Below are 13465 nucleotides of genomic sequence, written 5' to 3'. Positions count from 1 at the left end.
AAATAAAATAGACTGTTAAAGAAATTAAAGTTCCAGATATGACTGATTGTTTTATTTATTAATAACAACATAATTTACACTTTCTCACTTTAATGATTCTTGGACACACTGGATAAATGACAGTAATATTAAGAAAAAATAAAAACTCAAATCAGCTACATCTTTTATTTGTTGGTAATTGCAATAGACATTTTTCAAAAAAAAGATGTTTTTTTAAAGTGAGGTGAATGTATCTAGGATTTCATCTTTACCCTCATCTCTAACTGCTCCAGCAATAACAGAATTGCTGAAAATAACTTCTATAACTATAGTACAAAGAACCATTAAGAAATAATGTTACCATAGCTTATTACCTTTGAGTCATGTACCCTTAAAAATGAATAATTATTATATAATGGAACTTTCCAGGTCATATGGTTCAAACAAGAGTCATTTAATTTCCAATAAAAGCAGAAAACACTATTCTCAAAGAAATTCTACGTACTATTCTATTTCTTAGATTATTCTACCAAACTACAACATCTTTAAGTTTCAATTTCTCTGTGGAACTTTAATTTAATAACTGTCTGATGACCTAGCAGAATATATTGGAACCTAGAAGACCATTAAAATTGTGTACTGTATACATCACCAAAAACGCAAGTTGGATTCTCCTATCCCCTAAACATCCACTAGAATTGGTGTTGATAAAGGCCAGGAACATGTGGAGCAGATGTGCACATTTGGACTGAAGATCAGGTAAATCCTATGTGGCAAGACAGCTGCTAGAGCTAGAGGAACTCTTCTACCAAGCATTCCACAAGGAAATATTTTGAATAATTCGTATTTAAGACGTGACCTTATCTTTTAATTCGTTTTCTCCTATAATCATAGCTAGTTTCACAGAACTGCCAATTAAAGGCTATTCAAAATGTTTCTCTAAATTTGCAAATGAAAAGATTTGTGTTTTCATTCAATTTGATGGTTTTTTTCTTAAATAATTACTAAGAATTTCAATCAACATTATATTCCCCACAATACAACAAAGTAGTATATTCTCTTTTCAACAAAATACTCTACTACAGCTAGATGTGGGATATTCCCTTAACCTTATTTACAGATTAAAATTGGCTCAAGGAATATATTTCACTTTGTCCAAGAGCATGAAATTGTTGTTCTATGTAGCAAGAACTTGATTCTCATTAGTCAAAAACTTTTGAGTTCTTTCTTTTTTTTTTTTTTTCCTATGAAGTTTACCCTCATCACCCTACCCCCAATACTGGGGGTTGAATCTCTCTGGTGCTTTATTACCACTGACCTACATTCCCAGCCTCCTCACCGTTTTTTAAAATTCATTTTTTTTTTTGAGACAAGGTCTCACTAAATTATCAAGATTGGCCTCAAACTTGAGATTCTCCAGCCTCAACCTCCCTAGTAGGTGGGATTACAGACATGTGCAACCACCTCCTATTTACTATAGATTTAAGTAGTTCAAAAATGAAAAGAAATTAATCCCATCTAATTGTGCTAGTTTGCCCATCAAAAACTTATCACCAATGGTAGTATCACATGGAGCAATAGCCTAGCACATTCACAACAAAACAATGTTCTTCTTCTGTCTAGAACTTAATCACTCACCAGAAGCATTAGACAAATAGATCTGTGGGCAAATAATGTTTGCATTTTACAATTTATTTAAAATACACAGGATTTATGTATGTCCACATTACCAATTCAATATTAAACTATAAAGTTACCTGACCTCTTTTGTAGGTTTGGAATTATTTACATGTTCTTTATGCTTCATATTAATTCCCCTCTGTAGCCTGGAGGAACAGTGAACTGATTCTATTCAAAGGCAAAGAACTATAAAGTTCATTTTAGCCTAACTAAAATTCATTCCTTCCCCTCATTCATTCCTTCCCCTTCTCAGCTTAAACTCCTATCCTAGAATCCTACTGCTGAGTTTTCCAAGCCCTTAAATTTCCTCTATCATAAATAAAAATCAACCCATAGTATTCTAGTAACTCCTTTTAAATCTACTTTTCTATACTACAAAGTCCATGAGGACAAAAACTATCTTTATTGGTTGGCGTGCTTAAGCCAATATATCTATGACTCTCCAAAGAAAAAACATTTTTCTCTTAAAATGTCAAGAAACATAAATAGATGCAGAAAAAGCATTTGACAAAGTACAGCCCCAATTCATGTTTAAAACACTAGAAAAAACTGGGGATAGAAGGAATTTTTACCTCAACACTGTAAAGGCTATATATGACAAATCCAAGGCCAACACTATTCTGTATGGAGAAAAACTGAAAGTGTTTCCTCTAAAAACAGGAACACGACAAGGATGTCCACTTTTACTATTCCTATTCAACATAATCCTTGAAACTCTAGTCAGAGCAATTAGACAAAAGAAAGAAATTAAAGAGATACAAATAAAAAAAGAAAAGCTCAAATTATCTGTTTGCTGACTACATGATCCCATATTTAGAAGATCAAAAAACTCCACCAGAAGACTTCTAGAGCTCATAAACAAATTCAGCTAAGTAGCAGGATATACGATCAACACTCATAAATCAGTCACATTCCTATACTCCAATAATGAATCTGCTGAAAAAGGAATTAGGAAATCTATCCCATTTACAACAGCCGCCCCCACACACACCCGCATTGGAAATCAATCTACAACAAAAACTACAGAACAAACATTAAAGAAAGAAATTGATGAAGACCTCAGAAGATGGAAAGACCTCTCATGTTGTTGGATAGGCAGAATTAATATTGTCAAATGGCTACACTACCAAAAGTGATATAGAGATTCAACCTAATTCCCATTGAAATTCCAATGACATTCTTCACAGAACTAGAAAAGGCAGTTGTGAAATTCATTTGGAAAAATAAGAAACCAGAATAGCCAAAGCAATTCTTAGTGAGAAAAGAAAAGCAGGAGGCATCATAATACCAGACCTCAAGTTATACTACAGAGCTATAGTAACAAAAACAGCATGGTACTTGCACCAAAACAGGCATGAAGACCAATGGAAGACAACAGAAGACACAGAGACAAACCTACATAAATACAGTTATCTGATACTAGATGAGGATGCCAAAAACATACGTTGGAGAGAAAATAGCCTTTTAAACACATGATGGGAAAACTGGAAATCAAAATATAGAAGAGTGAAACTTGACCCCTATCTCTCACCCTGCACAAAACTCAACTCCAAGTGGATCAAAGACCTGGAATTAGACCAGAAACTCTGCAACTGTTAGAAGAAAATGTAGGCCCAACACTCCTACATATTAACTTACTTAACAATACTCCTAAAGCACAAGGGATAAAGTCAAAAGTCAGTAAGTGGGATGGCAAACTAAGAAGCTTCTTCACTATGAAGGAAACACTGAAGAGTGTGAAGAGAACGCCTACTGAATGGGAGAAAACCTTTGCCACCTGCTCCTCAAATAGGGCATTAGTGTCCAGAATATACAAAGAACTCAAGAAACTTAACACCAAAAAACCAAATAAGTCAATCAATAAATGAGTAAAAGAACTAAGCAGATACTTCTCAAAAAAAGAAATACAAATGGTCAACAAGTATATGAAAAAAGTTCAACATCTCTAGCAATGAGGGAAATGTAAATTAAAACTACATTAAGATTTCATCTCACTCCAGTCAGAATGGCAATTATCAAGAATACAAATAACGGGCTGGGGATGTGGCTCAAGCGGTGGCGCGCTTGCCTGGCATGCATGCGACCCAGGTTCAATCCTCAGCAACACATATAGGCAGGGATGTTGTATCCGCCAAAAACTAAAAAATAAATATTGAAAGATTCTCTCTCCCCCCACCCCCCCCCAAAAGAGTACAATTAACAATAAATGTTCAACAGTCACCCAGTGACCCCATGATGGAACAAGGCAGATACGGGATATTCCTGCTACTGATGTAGTAGACATGAAATACAATCAACAAGGTCCTGTAAGAAACTTACAAGTTTGGGTTTTTTTTTCTGTGGAGAACACACAAGACATTTCAGATGACAAACAAGTCTCTTTCCAGGTTCACAACACTTGTATCAAAAGGAATATTGTCAAAGATGTGGCATGCTCTTTCCAATGCCATCACTAGAAAAAGGCTGTGCATACATCTCTTATGCAGACAACAAGAGGATCCAGTGTCCCCCGAGAAAGGGGTAAAGTTGGAGCTTCTTCAGTATGGAGATTCCTCAAGAAACTAAGAATGGAATCACCATACAATCCAGCTGTCCCACTCCTTGGTTTATCCAAAAAAAAACTAAAGTCAACATACTATAATGTTACAGCCACCTCCATGTTTACAGCAGCATAATTCACAATAACCATATTATGAATCAACCCAGATGCCTGTCAATAGATGAACATATGAAGAAACCGGTGTACATACACAATGGAGTTTTATTCAGCCTCAAAGAAGAAAAATGAAATAATGGTATTTGCTAATATTGGACAGAAATGGAGAACATCCTGCTAAGTGAAATAAGCCAGTCTAAGAAAAATCAAGTGTTGGATGTTTTCTCATACGGAAGCTAGAGCAAAACAAAGGAAGGAAGGAAGGATGGCGATCACAAAGATATAGGTAAAATAAGTAGAGGAGAAGGAGGAAATTGAGAGGGAGAGAGAAGCGATGAGAAAGGGGAGAAAATATGACATATTTTTTAAAAACCACACTATGTACATAAATAAATATACCATAGGAAATTTCATTTTTATGTTAAGTAGAAAGAACCAATCAAAACTATATAAATAGATGAGAAGATTATGGAGAGCTGAAATACCATAATGCACTAAATTATGCAGTCAGTTGTGATGGAGAGTAGAGAAAAAAGGAAGATCAGGATGGTAGAAGGAGAATGAGGAGAGGGAAGCGAAAAGGAGAAAGACACAAACTGACTTCAAACTCCTCCGTGCATGGACATGTTTGTTGAGATAAACCCAACTACTACTATGTGCAATTATAATGCTCTAATGATAAACAGGTTAAAAATGGTGCTTTTATGGAAATTCATACAAAATTAACTCTGAAAATAAAAATTCCTTAATGAAGTAGGAAAACACTAGGAAAATTTTAAGCATTGTAACAATCAATTATACTGAAAGCTTAACACCTGGAAAAGCTGTCCATATATCCCACAAACATCCCCCAATCTGACCACTTATTTATTTCTGTATTTACATCACTCTAATCTCTGTGCTTTTATGCACTTCATTCCTGCTAATCTTCTCACATCTGTTGCCCATTTGATAAGTACCTATTTCAAAAATGAATCCAAAATATATCTTCATATACCCACTCTGTTGTTAAATTGTTAAGTATTAAATATTCTAATAATTGTATTATCATAACTTTTTTTCCTTTGAAACATTTGTGCCCATCTGTAGTATTTTTTGCTAAATCCCTGAAGGATACATACTAAACAGAAATGGTACAGAATTCCAGTGGTCAAGTTCAGGTTCCTGAGACAAAGTGAAGTTAAACTTTTCCCAGGTCACAAAGCAAGGATTAGAATTTTGTGCTCCTGAAGCACAGATGAGTCCCGCCACCTACCATCATACCAAACTGCATAACATAGTGCATTATAGTATTTCAACTTTCCATACACACTGAACTGTGACTTCCATAAAGTTTACAGGGGGGGGGGAGCAATAATTAACCATTGCCCATTTTTTTTTAAAGGAAGTTAGAAAATACAATGGAACCAACATAGAAAAATGCATGTGCAAGTGCTTCTTTTCTAACTTTATTTTCATTTTCTGCAAGCATCTTTAAATTAAAAATAGCAACGAAAGGACAAAAGCTAGAAAATATCTTTCCATGGTCCAGAATAACACCGAATTCTTTATACCAAACCTATCACAAATGTGGGCAGGTGAGATAGCAGGTACAGTTAGCAGTTACAAATGTACCTCATAAATTATGCAAAACTAAAGAGCTAAACTTTGCTGCATCTGATAAACATGCTTAAATATATCTATAGCCTTTCAATGCCACTTTAGACATTTGGAGGATTATTTTGAGACAAAATGTTAGGTTAGCTGCAATGAATCAATATTAAAATTTTGCTCTTTGATAACTTCTTATATCTCCACACTTCTCAAAATTCACAAGATTACATGAACTTCACAAAGTACATAGTACAGCAGATAAACACTGAAAAGACTAGCAGGTGAAGATAATAATATTGGACAGTACACAGTGGTGCAGCCATATTTATGCATTTATTCAATCATTTTGTGCTCTCCACTCAGAGTATAAAGATGATTAACATACAATCTTGGGCTGGGGTTGTGGCTCACAAGTAAAATGCTTGCCTAGCATGTGTGAGGCACTGTGTTCAATTCTCAGCACCACATATAAATAAATAAAATAAAGGTATTGTGTCCACCTACAACTAAAAAAATTTAAAAATAATAATAAAAAAAAGATACAATCTAGTTTTCAAGAAAACTTGGCAAACTTACATTTGAGAAACACTAATACAGGACAGCGTAGGGGTGCACGTAGAAAATAAGGGCTCTTGCTGAGGGCTCTGTGTTTCAAGAAAAAGTTTGAATTTGGGAAGATCCTGAGACACGTAATCTAATCCTCCCTGCTGCTCCCGCAAGAGCCATCCAATGTTTGAGTGAAGCCACCCATGATCACCCATGATCAGCCAGCCCCAAGGCATCCAACCAACTGACCACCACTGTATGAGAGATCAGCCAAGCCTGGTTAAAGCCAGGACTGCCCAGCAGAAGCCTAAACTACACAATAATCACTGTTTGAAGTCACTAATGTTTTGGGATGTTGTGTTATAAAGCTAAAGTTAAGTAATACATCAAATGACCTCATCTCTAATAGTTTCTGGGCTTATTGAATGACCAAATACTGTGCGGTATCTCCATTTTTATAGGATCAGAGAGATTAAGTACTTACTCAAGATCACTTAGCAAGCTGGGAGTTCAACAAACCCAGACCACCAGAGTGTAAAGCCCACATGAAGAGAAACCAGGCAGGAAATGAAGGCCCTGGTTCTATTTTAAAGAAAGATTTGAATAACAGCACTGCATTTACAAAATGGCAGCTAGAGGAGGAAAGATCAGAATTTCTGAGTAGGATTAAAGTCCAACTGCAATGACAGAGCAAGTGCTTGTGACCTGTAGTAGAAGTATCTAAGAAACAAAACATAAAAGGTTATGTTCTGTGGCTAAAATCTGAAGGAATAATTCAATAGCAAATAAATTTTTACCAAAATCCAAATTCTGCCCACTGAGTGTGGTGGTGCACAGCTGTAATCCCAGCGACTCAGGAGGCTGAGGGAGGAAAATTTGGAGTTCAAAGCCAGCCTCAGCAACGGCACTAAGCAACTAAGCAACTCAGTGAGACCCTGTCTCTAAATAAAATACAAAATAGGGATGGGGATGTAAGTTCAGTGTTCGAGTGCCCCCGAGTTCAATCCCCAGTACCCCCCCCAAAAAAAACCCACCCCATCCAATTGTGCAAACAACTGTCTTAAGCTTAAATGGTAAGAAAGGCAACACTTTCAGGATTTTGGTGTGCTGATACTGCTTTGCCATCTCCTTTCCTCACATTCCATTCCCGTAGTCTCCATCTCACCATGCTTAGCAGAAGTTGAAGAAACATGGTTCATTTACAACCTCATCTGAGGTCTAAAAATCAAGAGACTGTTCAATAATGACTTTTGAAAAAATCATTATTCTACCAGTTTTTGCATGTGTATATGTGTATTGCTTCTGGTGATCTCTTGCTAAGAAATAAACATTAATAAATTAAATGAATGCTCATAAATAATAATGATGCTTTCCTAATATTCACTAGCTCAACTTAACTCACTTGTTCAATTGGCACTGTTATTCAACTTATGTTTCTGAATGTCTTCCCCCAAAATGTTACTCCTCGAGATATATAAAAGCCTAAGACATAGCTCCTCTCCTCAAAGGCATATAATTTAAAGAAACACCCTTGTACCTAAAAGGTAGAGAAGAGTATTAAACTAATCTCTCATATTTCACTTTTTTTAACCAACACTATTTGCACATTTCCCATGAACCAGCTATGGGCTAAGCATTTTAAGAATTAGTGACATTATGAAAAATTAAAATGAAACACTTGTAACACACCAGTGAGCAGACTATAAAATTTAAATTGCTTCAACAACTTTTAGTCTAGAAATACTACAAAAACCAAAAAGGCAAGATGTTGGTGTAAAATGTGTATATGTATACATGTAATGTATATACACTGAATGTGTATATAATTTTTACCAGTTAAACTACAAATTATTATATCATTAAATTTTTAATGAGTGCATTACTTAAAGAAATTTAAACATTAAAATAGTTTAAAGCTGAGAACAGGATTTGTGAATGGAGCTCAGGAGTGGAATGCCTGTCTAGCATGTTCCTTCCCCAACACAGGGTGGGAGGAATTAAGAGCAGAAACATACAGAAATACCATTTTTTACTTGACTGAAAAATCTCAAATAAATAATTTTTAAAAGCCTAAAATATATGTTTATAGATATTAAAAATCAGAAGCTTAGAATTCAGTGGTATATCTTTTACAGCTTTTCCTAATGTTTTTAAGTTGAAGTGAACTTTTAATGAAATGTATCATACATTCTAAAATACCCTCTCTCTATAAAAACAAAGTTTACTAGAGCCAGAGGGTCTTTTAAAATCCTGTAGCCCAAATCTTACATTTTAACATGAGAAAATGCGGCTGAGGAAAGTTAAATTCTGGAAGGCCACAGTTAACAGTAGAGAAGGAGGCAGAGTAGAGTTCTAACACCAAAGGAAAAAGAAAAAAAGTATTCAGAAATCTCTTTATTGCTCTAGCTGTCTTCAACCAGAAGTGCATATCAGAATCATGAGGCACGAATGGCTAAACCAACTTCGACCTTCCCACTTCTATGCCAGAGCCTCCAAATCACAATCCGCATTCATGAGGAGCCAGTCTGTACAACTTCACGAGAGTTTCCAGGTGATCTAGAGCTCCATCCCATCATAATCTTCTTGAAGTGTTTAAACAAAATTTTTAAAAACTCACTCCCTCTTGTTTTACTGGTTTTGGTTTAGTCATTGCAATAATCACTATTGGCTGTATCTGGTACAAAGTATATTATCTATATCTTTAAAATACCACTTGAAATACAGAGAAATATAACAAGACTACAGATGTATGAGAGATAAACACCACTTAAGAACCATAATTAACACAGCAGAAAATACTTCAAAGAAGTGGCCGGAAATGGCTACCTTAAGATTCCAGCTGCACTTAAAATACTTATTAAAGCCTAAAACATCTTCCAGAATCTTCTTGACAAACTTGCAACTACAGTCCAAATCATTAAAACCTGTTAGAACATAAGTTAAATGAAATGAAGTCTCTCTGACATAACAGGAAATCATCTACATGGCTACATAAAATTCCATGTACAGCAGATTTCCCAAATTTTGGAAATAATTTTTGTGATAGGTGGAATGGTAGACTCTTACCAATAGACATGTCTATTCTGGAACCTGTAAATCTGACCTTATTTGGAACAAAAGTCTCTGAAGATGTAACCAAGTAAAGGACCTCAAATGAGATCATCCTGGGCTCTAAATTCAACAGCCACCAGTGTCCTTTGGAGAGAAAGGTGGAGGGGATTTGAGACAGAGAGACACAGGAAAGAGGGCTTTGTGAAGACAGAGCCATAGACTGTCATAAGCCAAGAAGTGCCTGGAGACTGGGTTTCAGAGGGACAGTGATCCTGCTGACCTTAATTTCAAGCTTCAGGACTGTGAGTGAATAAAATTCTATTGTTTCAAGGCACACAGTTTGTGATGATTTGTTAATTTAGCCTTTAGGAAACTAATATACTTTAAAAAATAAAGGTTAACAGCTTTACGAGGTATAACGAGTACATAAAAAAAACTATACATTTAATTTATGCAATTTGATGAGTTTGGATTTGTTGAGTTTTTTTAAAAAAAATTACCAAGATATAAAACATGCCACAAATTATTTGGGTTTTTTTTTTGTTGTTGTTGCCAATGGATTTTTCACTTTATTTGTGCTCTACCAATGAGCTACATACAACCCCAGTCACCACAAATTATTTATCAGTTCTTTGAACGTATTACTTCTCAAACTCTTTCTTGCTCTATAATAGAAATGTTTAAATATTTTTCAATAATTCTAATTATAATTGCAAGCTTAATGCCTAAGAAATATGAAGTCTCAATTATAAAGTTATTTCAACCAAAGACCAAAACAGGAAAGATCCTTTTATTCTGAATAAACCAAAATGATTTCTCTCTGGTCTCAAAAGTTAGCTTAATAAAGAACCTTGTTTCCAAAAATAAACTATTCTCTTTAGTCAGAAAAAAATTTACGTGTGCTCACCTGGCATTTGCCAAAACTATTTTAGCTATATCCCTTGCTCCCCTAACACAGAGGCTACAGAAAAAAATAGTAAAATGCCTACGATAGGAAAAGCTAGCATCAACTATTAAAATAAACAAAGGAGTTAGAATTCAAATTGTCTGAGAACTTTATGAGATATGTATTTCAAACCTGGGGTCCTGAATATATATTTTTCAAAAATTTCTATGATGTACTACTGAAATAGACTATGCTTTTAGTTAGTTAAGCTCTCAAAAAACTACAGGGACTATCCAAATGTAAGAAAACCAGAGAGCAATAGAATTAGTAATGAATTTTTAAAATGAAGTACTCAAGTAAAACAAGGTACTATGAAACACAGGCACAGGAGACAACTTTAGGAGTCCATGTAGTCCATCACTATAAACACTTTTTCCAAGGAACAGTCTAGTCTGCAGATCTGTACCAAATCAGCTTTAGTAAAATGAAAAGGGCCATAGAATGAGGCTATTTATTGCACTTTACAGAGATCACAGCTGACACCCTGAGAACTGCACAGAGGGTAGATGGAGGGTATCACACAGGCAAAGAGTGGATAAACAAGACCTGAACCAAGCACAGTGTTCCATTTGTTCAGATTCAAGACTCAAGACATGTGAAAAGGAAAATCACTCAAATCTGCTAATTTTTCAAATCTTTTATCAGTCAAGTGGAAAACAAGCATTAAGCAGCAACCACACACTCAGCATTATGCTTAGTTCTATAGTGGAGTGGACACAATAAATGGCTGAGGAAAGTTCCTGGCCCTTAATAAGGACTTGAGCCAAGATCGGAGCCTCACAAAATACAGCCAAGACCAGAGCCAACACTGAAGTCAGAGCTGACCTGGAGAGAGTGGAAAGGAGGCAGGGGCATCCCTTCTTGCCACTCACCATCCTGAAAACATAGATTGCCATAAAGGATCTGAGCAAAGGTTCAACTTTACTCTTACAATTATCACTCCGCATCCAAGTTCTTAGCCTTTCACTATGACCTCAGAGATACTCCGCAGCACTGCACTGTCTTTATTTAGGTGCTGTTCCACCGACCGAATTTAACCACAGATTGTCAAGAGCTCTTTTGGCAGCTGCAGCCATCTGAGCAGCTATTGTTTGTCACTGCGGTACTGGTGCCGGCAGGATTAGGCTTGGAGCCAAAAATGGAATTCTATTCATAGATTGTCAAGGCTGGAAAGCAGCTCAGAATTCATTTAGTTCAAACTTTTAGAGCTCCTCGGAAAACACTAATAAAACAAATCAAGTGACCATTCTAAAGTCACACAGGAAATGGCTGAGCAAGTCACACGGGAAATAGCTGAGCAAGAAGCTGCTAGTGTCACTGGCTTCTCTTCTGGTTTTCATTCTCTTACTATCTGTTTCTTGTTGAAAATTGAGGGTATTAAAATGTAAGATCAAAAGTCGAACTCCATTTACAGGGAACTGACTTCAGCATTCCTCTAAGTGTCAGTTATAGCAGGGACACAAAGAGGGGGAAGGTACCTAACCCAATTATAAAGTCAACATCATATTGACATAAAAAGCTAATTTCACTTAAGCACTTAATTGCTAGATCTTAAAATATAATTTTGGCAAATGATACTCAGCAACATATTTAAAAACTCAGAATTCCTGGATAACATTTATCCTAGAATTAATGCAATTAATTTATTATCCTAGATTCAATGGAAACATTTTGAGAGGAGAAACATCACCAACATGTATGTACAGAATAAAAATCAGACTTCTTTTAGCTTTAGGAATAACACATTTCACTATGAAATAAAAATTAGTATGAGGAACAGGTATGAAAAATTTCTTCTTTAAAAAACTGTACTACTGGTATTGGTAAAAACTACAAATAGGTAAACTTTATTACTTTTTTAAAATGAATTCCTGCCATTGTAACTTGACTGGCCCTTCACTTCCTTCCTTTGAGGCTATCAAATGTTACCGGAAACCCTTGGAAGTTGTTTGCAGCTGTAGTTATTTCCTATTGCACTTTGTTCAGTCTCCATTCCAGCCACAATAAAATACCACTTACTCTGGTTCACAAAAAAAAAAAAAAAAATAGTTGTAAAGTGATACAGGACTAGAACATGGATGAGTACCCAATACTACTAGCTATTGTAACACTTTCTGATTTTATCATGCTTAAGGAATTACTATATATACACACTATGTGTTTCTACCAAATCTATTTGAAATCAAATCACATTTCTTAAATCAAACAATCACATTTTTATTTCTAAAATAAAATAGTTCTATAGTAAATACACTGTCCTATGGGTAAACAAACACAAACCAGTCCACTGTACATTGTTGTCCTCTAACTTAGTAATTTGAGCATGAACAACTCAACCCAGGATAAGGGAGGGAATGAAAAAAACGATGGAAGAAATAATACAAAATTGGTAAATATACAAAGCCAACTATATGAGCTGGTATTTGTTGCTCTGAATTACTTTAAACAGGATATACCAGCACAAACACACCAAAAGTATAAAAATCTCAAAATTTAGAAATATTCTGTCTTCTAATGAAATAGTTATTCCTCAAAGTAGACTATCAGTTTAACATCAACTTCCAATAGTCTATATGATCAATGTGCTAAATCTTGAGTTTTCAATTTGGGCAATGAATATTCTAGAAAGTAGAAGCAAATTACAGATCATGTTTTCTATGCATTATTGCTTACAGCAATAAAAAAAATCAATTATTACTTAATTACAATTACAGAAATATCAAATAGTTACCCCCTCATGAAGAAAACTTAGTAATTTAACTAAGGACTCTAATAAATACTCAAGATTATTAGAAACCAGGAAACTATTGCTGATCTCATATGGATTGCTAAGAGGCTTTTACATTTTCAAATGATTAAAAAAAAAGTCTTTTGTGATACATGGAAAGTATACAAAATTGCAATTTCAATGTCTATAAATACAGTTTTATTGGAACACAGTTATGCTCATTCATTTCCACATCACCTATGGCAGCTTCCATGCTAGAATTACAGAGCTGATTAGCTGTGACAGA

At 35.1% G+C, this 13465-nt stretch overlaps 1 protein-coding gene across 1 annotated transcript in view; it reads right to left on the bottom strand.

The window, feature by feature from the left end:
• Positions 1 to 13465, bottom strand: part of Fat1 (FAT atypical cadherin 1) — a 124054-nt gene that overhangs the window by 47903 nt on the left and 62686 nt on the right. The gene's annotated exons all lie outside the window — the stretch shown is intronic.

This window comes from Urocitellus parryii, chromosome 14, assembly GCF_045843805.1.
Source record: "Urocitellus parryii isolate mUroPar1 chromosome 14, mUroPar1.hap1, whole genome shotgun sequence".
NCBI classification, from domain to species: Eukaryota; Metazoa; Chordata; class Mammalia; order Rodentia; family Sciuridae; genus Urocitellus; species Urocitellus parryii.
The sequence above is the reverse complement of the archived record's forward strand: the minus strand, read 5'-3'. Positions and strand labels throughout refer to the sequence as shown.